At 38.1% G+C, this 11,371-nt stretch overlaps 1 pseudogene; it reads left to right on the top strand.

Annotated features, from left to right (window-relative positions):
* The first annotated feature begins 574 nt into the window (after positions 1-574).
* The window catches only part of LOC102866996, a 39,061-nt pseudogene continuing 28,264 nt past the window's right edge, over positions 575-11,371 (top strand).

Here is an 11,371-nt window from a genome sequence, read left to right as displayed (position 1 = left end):
GGAGGGTGGAGGGCCAGTGCAGGAGCGGAAGGCCCTCTATGAGGTGGATTGATTCGGTTACTGGTGTTATCGGGAAGGGAGTGTCAGAGACAGTGCAATTGGCACAAGACAGAGCAGAGTTTAGGGCTGTTGTGCATAGGGTCTCTATGAGTCACAAGCATCTCGACGGCACATAACAACAACAACAACATCAGAAAATTCCATCAGACTTTCTAGGTTAGGGAAATCCATTGATACTATCACTTTTTAAGGGTGACATGTTGCTTTGGTCTTGTGTAGAATATAAGGTAGCCTCCTTCTAATGTAACATTGCTGTGGTACAGTGGTTCATGCCTGAGGTAATAATAGATTTTTTTTTTACTCTGAAGTCACTGCTCCAGAAGAGGGTGGGGTAGTTACCTAGCCTGCTCTTCTCTCTGAACTTCTGACCCAAGGCAAATTTCAGTTCAATGCCTGTGAAAGCAGCCTCTTCTATTTATAACTGTTGGAGATCAAGGCTTTCCAGACTAAAGACAGTTAGCTGACTGGAAGTGAAGAGAAGCAAGTCAGAGCATCGAAGTAGAGGTGCATGAGCATGGGGCAGGTAAAGGTGCGGGGCAGGCATGGGTGTGGGGCACATGTATGGGGCATGTGCACAGATGCATGCCTGGCTGGTGTGCACACAGACTCTCACCAATTGGGCACACACAGGGACCTTACTCAAATTCCTGCTGTCAGGCCCACACTCAGTGGCCTGCTCTCTGCAACCCGCTCCAGCCTGGCTCTCAGAGGATACAAATTTATAGAATTTTTATAGAATACCATTAGACCCAACAATTCCACTACTGGGAATATATCCCAAAAGAAAACATAACCATACACAAGCACACCCATGTTTACTGAGGCTTTTTTCACAATTTCAAAGAGTTAGAAATAATCCAAGTACCCATCAACAAACAAATAGATAGAGAAGCTCACACAATAGAATACTATGCCACATTGAAAAACAAGGAACTCTGAATTATTATACAAAATGGGTGACAGTGGAGGAGATTATATGCTAAGTGAAATATCTCAATCACAAAAGGACAAATACTGACATCGGGGTTAAAGGGGAAACTAAGAGGGTGTAAATAATGTATACAGCATTAAAACAGATGAGAGAGAGAGAACTTTTTAGGAGAAATATATGATTAGGTGTTATTGTCATGACAAGAATCCAGAATGAAAGCTGCATAGTGGAGTGGACTGGGACAGTGGGGATTGGATAACAATTAAAGAATTCTTTCTTACTTTTCAAAGAGAAAAGCAAACTAGGGGTAGGGGTGGGTAGGGAGAAAAGTGTGCAACAATAAATTAATAGAAATCCAAAGTCTCTGTAAACTTTCATTAAAGTCAATTAATAAAAAAAGTGATAGAAAAGTGGTAAGAATACAAAGATACAACACTTGTGCAATCTCAGAAAAGAAGACTACTCCTTAAAATTCACACTTCAGTGGGTCTACTCTAATACAAAATAGGAAATACTGTTATTATTTACTAGTGTTTTACTAGTATTTATTTTACTTTTATTTCTTATTAGCACTGAGAACGTTTTATTATACCAGGCACCAGTACACAATTCTGTCCTAAAATATACATATATAATATGTGTGAATAAATTATATCTTTTGTGTGGAAAAAGAAATGCCAGTATTTGACTAAATAAAATGAAAAAAATAAGTAAATACATAGCTATACAAAAAATAAGTGTATTTTCGTATTTAAATTTCAAATTCTGATATTACTTCTCACTCAAAACTTCAGTTCCTTAGATTTGTACACAGCATACAAAAAGAAAAGCTAAAGAGTCCAGGTTCTAGACAATCAGCTTTCGTGAGCAGTTTATGGCTATTGTTTAAAGCAGCAGAAAACCTGGAAAACATCACTGAAGCTCCAGAGCTAATATCCCTGCTGAGTGACACATTGAAACCAAACCCGTTGGCACTAAGTCAATTTTGCCTTGTACATTGGAGCGCCGAGAAGCTAAAGGAAGAAACCAAGAAATCGAAGAGCTGAATAGAAAATTTCAAAAGGCATCTCAGGCCAACAAAGCAAGATACTATAATGAAATGTGCAGAGACCTGGAGTAAAAAAAAAATCCGTGTTTCTTAAGCTGAAGGAGTTGAAAAACAAATTCAAGGCACAGGTGGCGATATTTAAGGATACATTGGGTAGAATGTTAAGTGATCCAGGAAGCATTAAAAGAAGATCGAAGGAGTACATAGTCACTGTATTAGAAGGAATTGGCTGACACAGAAGAATTTCATAACATGAGCAAGAGCCTGTGGTGATGATGAAGGAAGTTCAAGTTGCTCTGAAGAAATTGGCGAAAAACAAGGTTGCAGGAGTTGATGGCATAACAATTGACATATTTCAACAAAAAGACGCTGCCCTGGATGTGCTCACTAAGTTGTGCCAGGAAATCTGGAGGATAGCCAGCTGGCCAACTGACTGGAAAAGATTGTGTTTGTTTGTTTGTTTTTTTCACATTCCAAAGAAAGGTGACCAAACAGTGCAGAAATTATTGAACAATAACATTAATATTACATGCAAGCAAGATTCTCCTGAAAATTATCCAAAAATGATTGGAGTAATATGTCGACAGAGAAATGCCAGACATGCAGGCTAGATTTAGAAGAGGCCGTGGTACTAGGTATATTACAGCTAATGTTAGATAGATCTTGGCAGAAAGCAGAGAATACCAGAAGTATGTCTATCTGTGTTTCATTGACTATGCAAAGACTTTTGACTGTGGATCACAACAAGCTATGGCTGACTATGAGAAGAATGGGAATCCCAGAAGATTTGATTGTGCTTATGCGAAACTTATACTTGGACCAAGAGGCATTCATCAGAACAGTGCAAGGAGACACTACGTGGTTCAAAATCACAAAGGGAGTCCATCAGGGATGCATTTTGTCTCCATATCTTTTCAGTCTGTATGCAAAACAGAGCGTTGGAGACTCGGGGCTGTATGAGGAGGAATATGGCACCAGGATTGGTGGAAGAGTCATCAACAACATGCATTATGCAGATGACACAAAACTTCTTTGCTGAAACTGAGGAAGACCTGAAGCGCTTGCTGCAGAAAGTCAGGGACTGTAGTCTTCAATATGGATTGAAGCTCAACATCAAGAAAACAAAGATTCTCACCACTGGGCTAATTGGCAGCATCACTATGGATGGTGAAGAGATTGAGATCGTTATCAGTTTTAGTTTACTTGGCTCCACAGTCAACACTTTTGGTAACAGCAGCCAGGAAATCAAGAGATTAATTGCATAGGGAAAGTCAGCTGTAAGGGACCTCTCAAGAGTACTGAAGAGCAACGATATCAGGCAGGAGACTAAGGTGCACCTGATCAAGGCTATAGGCTTCACAATTACATGCTATGCATCAAAGAGTTGGACAGTGAATAGGGATGACCGAAAGAGAATTGATGCCTTTGAGCTGTGGTGCTGGAGAAGAGTGTTGAATATACCATGGACTGCTAGGAGAACAAATAGGTTTGTTCTGGAGAAGGGGAAGCCGGAATTCTCCTTGGAGTCAAGGATTCTGACGCTTTGTCTGACATACTTTGGGCATGTTGCAAGGAAGGACTGGGCTTTGGAGAGGGACATCATATTTGGGAGAGTGGAAGGACGGTGCAGGAGAGGAAGACCTTCGATGAGATGGATCGATTCTGTGATTGGAGTGGTGGAAATGAGTGGGTTTAAGACAGCCAACTCGGCACAGGATAGAGCAGCATTTAGGGCTCTTGTATGTAGGGTCACTATGAGTCACTAAGCGACTCGATGGCACATAACAAGAACAACAACAACAACTAACACTCTAAGCAGGTTTCTACGGCTGTGAATCTTTACAGGAAAGGACTGCTTCTCAGTACTCTCAGAGTAGGTGGTAAGATCAGACTGCAACATTTCCATGAGAGGATTAACACATAATAGACTATTCTCGGGGTTCCTTGAGTGGTAGATAGGCCCAACTATCAATTACAGTTAAATATTTTTATTTATTATTTTTCTACAAATTTATTTGTAAAATTCAAATACAAATTTGAACAAATTCTTTCCATTTCCCTCACCCCTCCATCCATCAAATTGTGCAGCCTAATGATTAACACCCCCGCCCCCTGCACATCCACATCCCTCTGCTTCCAGCCTCTCCCACCCCTCCTAGATCTTTATAATTATTCTACACTAACGGTTTTATGCAATATTTTTCCTTATGTTACTGTACTCCAGTCCCTCCCAAGTTATGTAATAATTTAGAAAGTTATTGCTCCTGCATGCTGCATAGTATTTTCTTGTGTGAATGTACCATAATTTTTCAATCCATTCATTTGTGGTTGGACATTTGGGCTATTTCCATGTTCTTGTAATGGTGAATAATGCTGCTATGAACATTGGTGTACAAATCTCAGTTTGTGCCTCAGTTCTCATATTCTCAGGGTATATTCCAAATAGTGGAATATGGAATTTTTATGTTCAGCTTTTTGGGAAAGTGCCATATGCCTTTTAAAGTGGTGGTACCGTTTTACAATCGCACCAACAATGTATGAGACTTCCTTTCTCACCACATCCTCTCCAACATCTATTACTTGCTGTCCTGTTAACCTTTGCCACTCTTACTGGGGTGAGATGGTACCTCATTGTGGTTTTGATTTGCATCTCTCTTATTGCCAGTGATTTGGAACATCAACAAGGAAATCAAAGCTATCCAATGGGAAAATGATAACCTGTTCAACAAATGGTGCTGCAAAAACTGGACGTCTATGTGCAGAAAGCTGAAACAGGATCCACATCTCACACTATACATAAAAATCAACTCAAGGTGAATCATAACCTAGGAGTAAAACCCCAAACCATAACGTTCTTAAGAGACAAACTGGGGTCAAGCTTAGAAGCGCTAGATCAAATTATAAAGAGACTACCAAAAGCAACCAGAATGCACAATCTAAAGAGGATAAAATTGATTCATGAGACCTTCTGAAGATTACGTCTCTATGCACATAAAAAAACTTTTTCCAACAGGGTAGAAAAAAAAAACACCCTGCAGACTGAGAACAAACATTTGATAATTCCATCTCAGACAAGAGTCTTATAACAAAAATTTACAAAATGATCCTTGGCTTCACAAGAAAAAGACTGATAACCCAATCACAAAATGGGCAAAAGCCATGGAACAATATTCGAATGTCAAACACACACATGAAGAAATGCTCTAAATCACTGGCAATTACAGTTAAATATTTTTAATATCACCTGCTGTCTATGAATATACCACAAATTTGGCTGTGATACCTACAAGAGTCATACAATTACATGAGATGTGAAGTCAGGAAGCTTCCAGGAATTGTAGATAAAATCTATAACAATTACTTAGCATAAACGTCATTTTTTATATGAAAATTATTGCTGTTATGGTCCCAACCAAGGCTCATCACACAATCATAACGGCCTCAATAACAACCTGTTTTAAATCCACAGGAATTATCCAAGATCTCTTTTTTCTGCCAGTGCCTTATTTCGGATATTACCAAAGCAAATGTTTATATCAATACCCTGGCTTATTTGTGCAATCCACAAAATAATAATATCAGCCACATTATTTTACCACCTTTTGTGAATTCCCAAAATTGTTACCTATGAGAATATGATATTCTAGGAAACTAAACAATATACTACTTGTGAATATAAGTTAGAATTTACCATCTGATATGTACCATCTAATTGGAACCAACTCATAACTAGTGACCATCTCACAGCTGGTGACCAACTCAAAGACCATCCAATGGGTTTTCAGAAGCTGTAAATTGCACAGGAGGAGATATCATATCGTTCTTCTGCAGAGCTGCTGGTGAATTTAAACAACATACCTTTGGGTTGGCAGCGCAAACCAATAAGCCACAAGAGCACCCTGTATTTGTCACATAGCTTTGCACTTTCTACACCTTATCTCTTGATCTTTCAACCATACTATGAGGGAGGCATTGTCAGATTCTACTTCAGATAATATCTTCCACCATATACTTCTCAGTTTGTTGTACAGTGGTGATTTGCATGTTTCCGTAATGCTGGAAGCTCTGCCAGAAGAACTTTAAATACCAGCAGGGACAATTAGATGTACAGGTTTCAGTAGAGTTTACAGAACAATGTAAACTAGCAAAAAAGGCTGATCATTGACTTGAAACAATTGGGTGATGGAAATGTATGGATCAAAACAGAACGCTCAACTCAACTTGCTTCATTCAGACTTGTCATGAAGAGATGAATAGTTAGAGGAGAACATAATGGTGAAGTTGAGGATTGATCATGATGTGGAAGACCCTTGCTAAATTATTGCTATCTTAACAATAATTACATATTTGAACATACCAGCGATTGGAAAGATGATACAAAACTAGAATACAACTGTCTTCTGCTGAATGTGAGGTCACCCTGAGCTGAAAGGGAGTTCACAATAAGCCTGACAACAACATTTTGATCTTTATACATAAGTTAGACACTGGGGAATTAGACCAAACAGTTACCAAGTGTCAGAAGCAACATTAAAAAGGAATTTACTTTCTAATTTCAATTACTTAGTATGATCAACTCCAGCACTGGTAATCTCTCAGTTATCCTTCCAGTTTTTAATTGACAGCATGGCCATACTCCTTCTAAAAACCCAAGCTCTTTTCATTACTATCTCGCTACCTTTTCAACCAGGAGAAACATCCTTTAAAATAGGCTGCAAGTGTAAATAAAGATCTCCTCACATGGCAGGTCCTACTTGGAACTGTAGACTTTCATCCTTGATTATAACACAGAGCTTCTGTGTGAATCTATTTCCTTTCAACTTTCAGCAGTAAGAATGCATTTGAACAACTTAATTTGAGGCTCCCATGATGGAGATGTAAGACAGAGGTGGTGACACCAAGGTAATGACAAAGACACACATGTACCTCTGTCATGAATTAGTAAAGCATTTCTAGCAGAAAAGTCTTTGCCCACTTGACCCTCACCATGCCAGCATGACCGAAAGCACAAAATTCAAGTCTGCTGTCTGTTCTCCTTTTATCGACAATGTTTTCCTTTTCTTTGACGTCAGTTCCAAGATCGCTTGCTGTGATGTGCTACACCTTTCATATTTTCTTCCAGTCATAATATTGCTTCAGTCATAACCTTGGCACTTTGAGGAATAATTGTTCCTGACAAGAGGGTGAATCACTGACAGAGGGTTGATAAGCATTACATACAGATGACAGAAGTCAGGACATATCGGATTACTGCTGTGAATATAATAAAAGAGAGACTAAACACTTTGGCAGCTCAAAGACAAGCCATTTCATAACTCTCTAGTGGGGCTATTATCTTCCATTTACTGCCACTGATAACCAGATTGTGATGGTCTCACTCCGCTCTAGTTTCAATTCACTTAACACATTGATGACCAGATGTGGTGGAGGAGGCAGGAATGATAATCAGAATTTTTTTCTCCATTTATTTTTAAAGCTTATCTCCTTATCCCTCTTGCAGCATGATAAGGCTCGAAGTGAGGAGGGTTTAAATGTTCCTGGGAAAAGCAGAAGCTATGCACCCTCTCTTTAATCTAGCACTCCCCGTTTCCTTTTGAAGCTGTCTCATCCAGCAAAATCCACTTTCTCTATTCCTCTGATACTCCTGGGCCTAAAAGCCTGGTGCAATAAATGGCCAGGCTCTTTTTATATTTAAGGGCTTTGTGAAGATAAGATTTTTTTTTCTTCTTCTAGCCCAGCCCACCTGAAGAAATAGATCAAAAGTTGTGCAGTCTGTCAATATAGATAGCCATAAGTAAGTCTGGCTAGATGCATCTACAGAACTGGAATACATTTATAGGGCTTGTAAGAGGAACTACACTTAAGGGAATTTGAAAAGGATACTATAAGACTAGTAATAAATTCTGTTCTTAAATAAGTGGGAAATACATTTAGTATCTCAAATTTTTTATAACAAAGTCAGGCTATGAAGAAGGGTAAAAGCTCTTGATAGAAAATTACTATCTCGATATAGGTAAATGTGATAATCTCAGCGTTAATGGGAAGACTTTATTCTGTAACCTGTTCCTGCTTGGGAATTTTTTACTCACACCTTTTTGTAATTTGGTACTCACATCATGTTCTAAGGAATCCTTCTTTAAACAGATAGCTATTTGGACAATGAATGGATCATTTTTCTGTTGATATGAAAACATTTGTCTATTGGTATCCACATTGTTAGACTCACCAGAATGCAAGATGGGGTTCTCATGATAGGAGCTGGACAAAGATAGGCTGCAATTATAGCCTTTCCTGATCCAGCTCTTTGGAAGAAGCAAGAAAACAACTTGGAAGAATATCAGTGTGATTAAAAGAGCTGATGCTTGAAAAACATCACATGGATTTGAAAAATCCACAAATAATGTTATCTGTTTGTTTCTCTGGTATGACTTCTAGTTATCTGAAAACAGCTTCCAAGTCTCTATTTCACAACAATGTCAAACTCTAAGGTACTAGGGTTAAGATTTAAATACATCCTTGAGGAAACAGAGTTGGGAAGCTCATATTCCCTGTTTCCTATGCTTTTCTCACTTGAATTCTGCTTTTTCTACTAAGGGAAAAAAGAAAGCTGTATCTTTGAGGATCACAATTTCATTTATAATTAATTAATTCTGGATTCCTATGATAATCATGATATACTATCATATACCACTTTTAAACTGTTCTCTTCCTCATCTGTTTCAATTCAGTATGCATAATCAATCCAGTTTTTCTCAGTTTTACCCCAACCCTGATGTCAGTCACTTTCTACAACATTGGCACATGCATAATTTGTCCTTTTTTTAAAAAAAAAATTATTTTATTTTTTATTATTTTTGTGTGTGTACTGTCAAATCGGATCTGACTGGTACAAGAGGAGATTATTCCTCCTTCTCCAGCAGAGCATCTGGTGGATTTGAACTGTGCACCTCTAGGAATGCAGTGCAGCTTCTTGCCACTAAGCCACCAGAGCTCGCCAGTATTTGTCCTTTTGTGACTGAGATATTTTAGTCAGCATAATGTCCTCCAGAGTGACCCATTTTGAATAATATTGCATGAATTCCTTGTTTTTCAATGCGGTGTAGTATCCCATTGTGTGAATATACCACAGCTTCTCTATCCATTCGTTTGTTGATGGGCACTTAGGTTGTTTCCAACTCCTTGCTATTGTGAACAAAGCCGCGATGAACATGGTGTGCATAGATCTGCTTGGATGTCATTTATGGTTTCTTTAGGGTATATTCCCAGTAGTGGAATTGCTGGGTTAAATGGTATCTCTATTTCCAACTTTTTGAGAAAGCGCCATACCACTTTCCACTATGGTTACACCATTTTACAGTCCCACCAACAGTGAATGAGGGTTCCAGTTTCTCCACAACCTCGCCAGCACTTTTAACAAGCAAAGTTTGTTTCATCTACATAGCTTAGGTTGTTGATGAGTCTTTCTTAAATCCTGATGCCACATTTTTCTTCATAACATAGACTTTCTCAAGTTTTTTGCTCAGTATACAGACTGAATATTTATGTAGACAGAATACAACCCTAATTCACACCTTCTCTGATTTTAAACCATATAGTGTTCTCTTGTTCTGTTTGTATAATACAGATCTAGGTGTCAGTTTTCTTGAGCACAATTAAGGGTTCTGAGATTCCCAATCTTCTCAATGTTAGCCATAATATATCCACAAAGTCAAATGTCTTTGCATAGTTGATAAAGCATAAATTAGACACTCTTCTGGTAATCTCGTCTTTTAGCTAGGATTCCTCTGACAACAATAATAATTCTGGTGCCACAACCTTTTTAAAACCCAGACTAAATTTCTGTCTGTTCTTTTTCAATGTACTATTCCAACTATTTTAAGATAATCTTCAGCAATATTTGGCTTGAATACGGTATTAATGGTATTGTTTTATAATTTCCACATTCTGTTGGATTACCTTTTATGGAAACAGGAACAAATACAGATCTCTTCCAGTTAATCGGCTGGGTAGCTGTCTTGTAGTTTCTATGGTACATACTGGTGAGCACATAGAGGGCTGCATCTGTTATTTGAAGCATGTCAATTGGTATCTTGTTGATTCCTGGAGCCTTGTTTTTGCCAATGTCTTCAGTGCAACTTGAACTTCTTCCTTCAGCATTCATTGGTTCTTGTTTACATGGTACTTCTTGAAATATTTTAGTGTCAGTCAATTATTTTTGATACAGTGTTGTTTCTGTTTATTTCCTCCATCTTCTTTTTAAACTCTTGATCATTAACAATTTCACCCATAGCATTTCTAAGTACTACAACTTGATGGTCGAATTTTTCAGTTCTTTAAGTTTGAGAAATTTTATTCTCTGACTCCAAATCTCTGTACATTCTGTTGTAACACTTTCCTTTGTCTTCTAGAGCTGCCCTTTGAAATCTTCTGTGCAGCTCTTTGACTTTAGCATTTGTTCTCTTTCTCTCAATTTCTTAATGCTCTAGGGCAATTTCAGAGTCTCTTCTGTCATCCAGCTTGAGTTTTGGGTTTTTGTTTCTTTCCTTTTTTCTGTTTTTATAATGGTATTTTGCTGTCTTCTTGGGTAATATCCTTGATGTCCTCCTACCACTCATCTTTGATTGATTAATCATTGGTGTGAAATGCTTCAAGCCTATCATTACAATTCAGATTGGATAGACTCAAACTCATATTTTGGTTCTTGTCAACTTGCTATAATTTCTTTGGCCTCAATTTGAGCTTGCTTATAAGTAATTGATGCTCTGTTCGACAGTCAGCACCTGGACTGGTTTTGACTGCTGGTATTAAGTTTCTGTAGTTATTCCTTCCAATAATGCAATTAATTTGATTCCTACGCAATCTATCAGGTGAGATTCATGTGTACAGTTGATGTGGATATTTTTTAAGAAAGATATTTGCGATAAATCAACACGAATACAAAATTAAACCATTTTATTTCTGTCCTTTTTTCTGTTACACAGTCCATACTTTCAGACTTAATTTGTCCTTCTAATGTCTTTACTTCTTCATGGTTTTGAATATTTACATTCCAGTTACCAATTACCATTAACGCATTTTGATTGCATATTTGGGAAATGTGGGACTTAAAATTTGGCAGTCATCTATTTGCTCTTCTTTGGCTTTAGCTATTGGTGCATATGTTTAAATATTGTTGTTGCTGTTGTTATGTGCTGTCGAGTCGCTTGCGACTAATAGCGACCCTATGTACAACAGCCGTAAACTCCGCTCTGTCCTGTGCCAATCGCACTGTCTCCGACACTCCCATCCCAATTATCCCAGTCACTGAATCAATCTACCTCATAGAGGGCCTT

This window comes from Elephantulus edwardii, unplaced genomic scaffold (assembly GCF_000299155.1).
Source record: "Elephantulus edwardii isolate Elephantulus edwardi_28Jun2011 unplaced genomic scaffold, EleEdw1.0 scaffold00303, whole genome shotgun sequence".
Classification (NCBI taxonomy): domain Eukaryota; kingdom Metazoa; phylum Chordata; class Mammalia; order Macroscelidea; family Macroscelididae; genus Elephantulus; species Elephantulus edwardii.
Note: the sequence above shows the minus strand (reverse complement) of the source record. Positions and strands in the feature narration are given on the sequence as shown.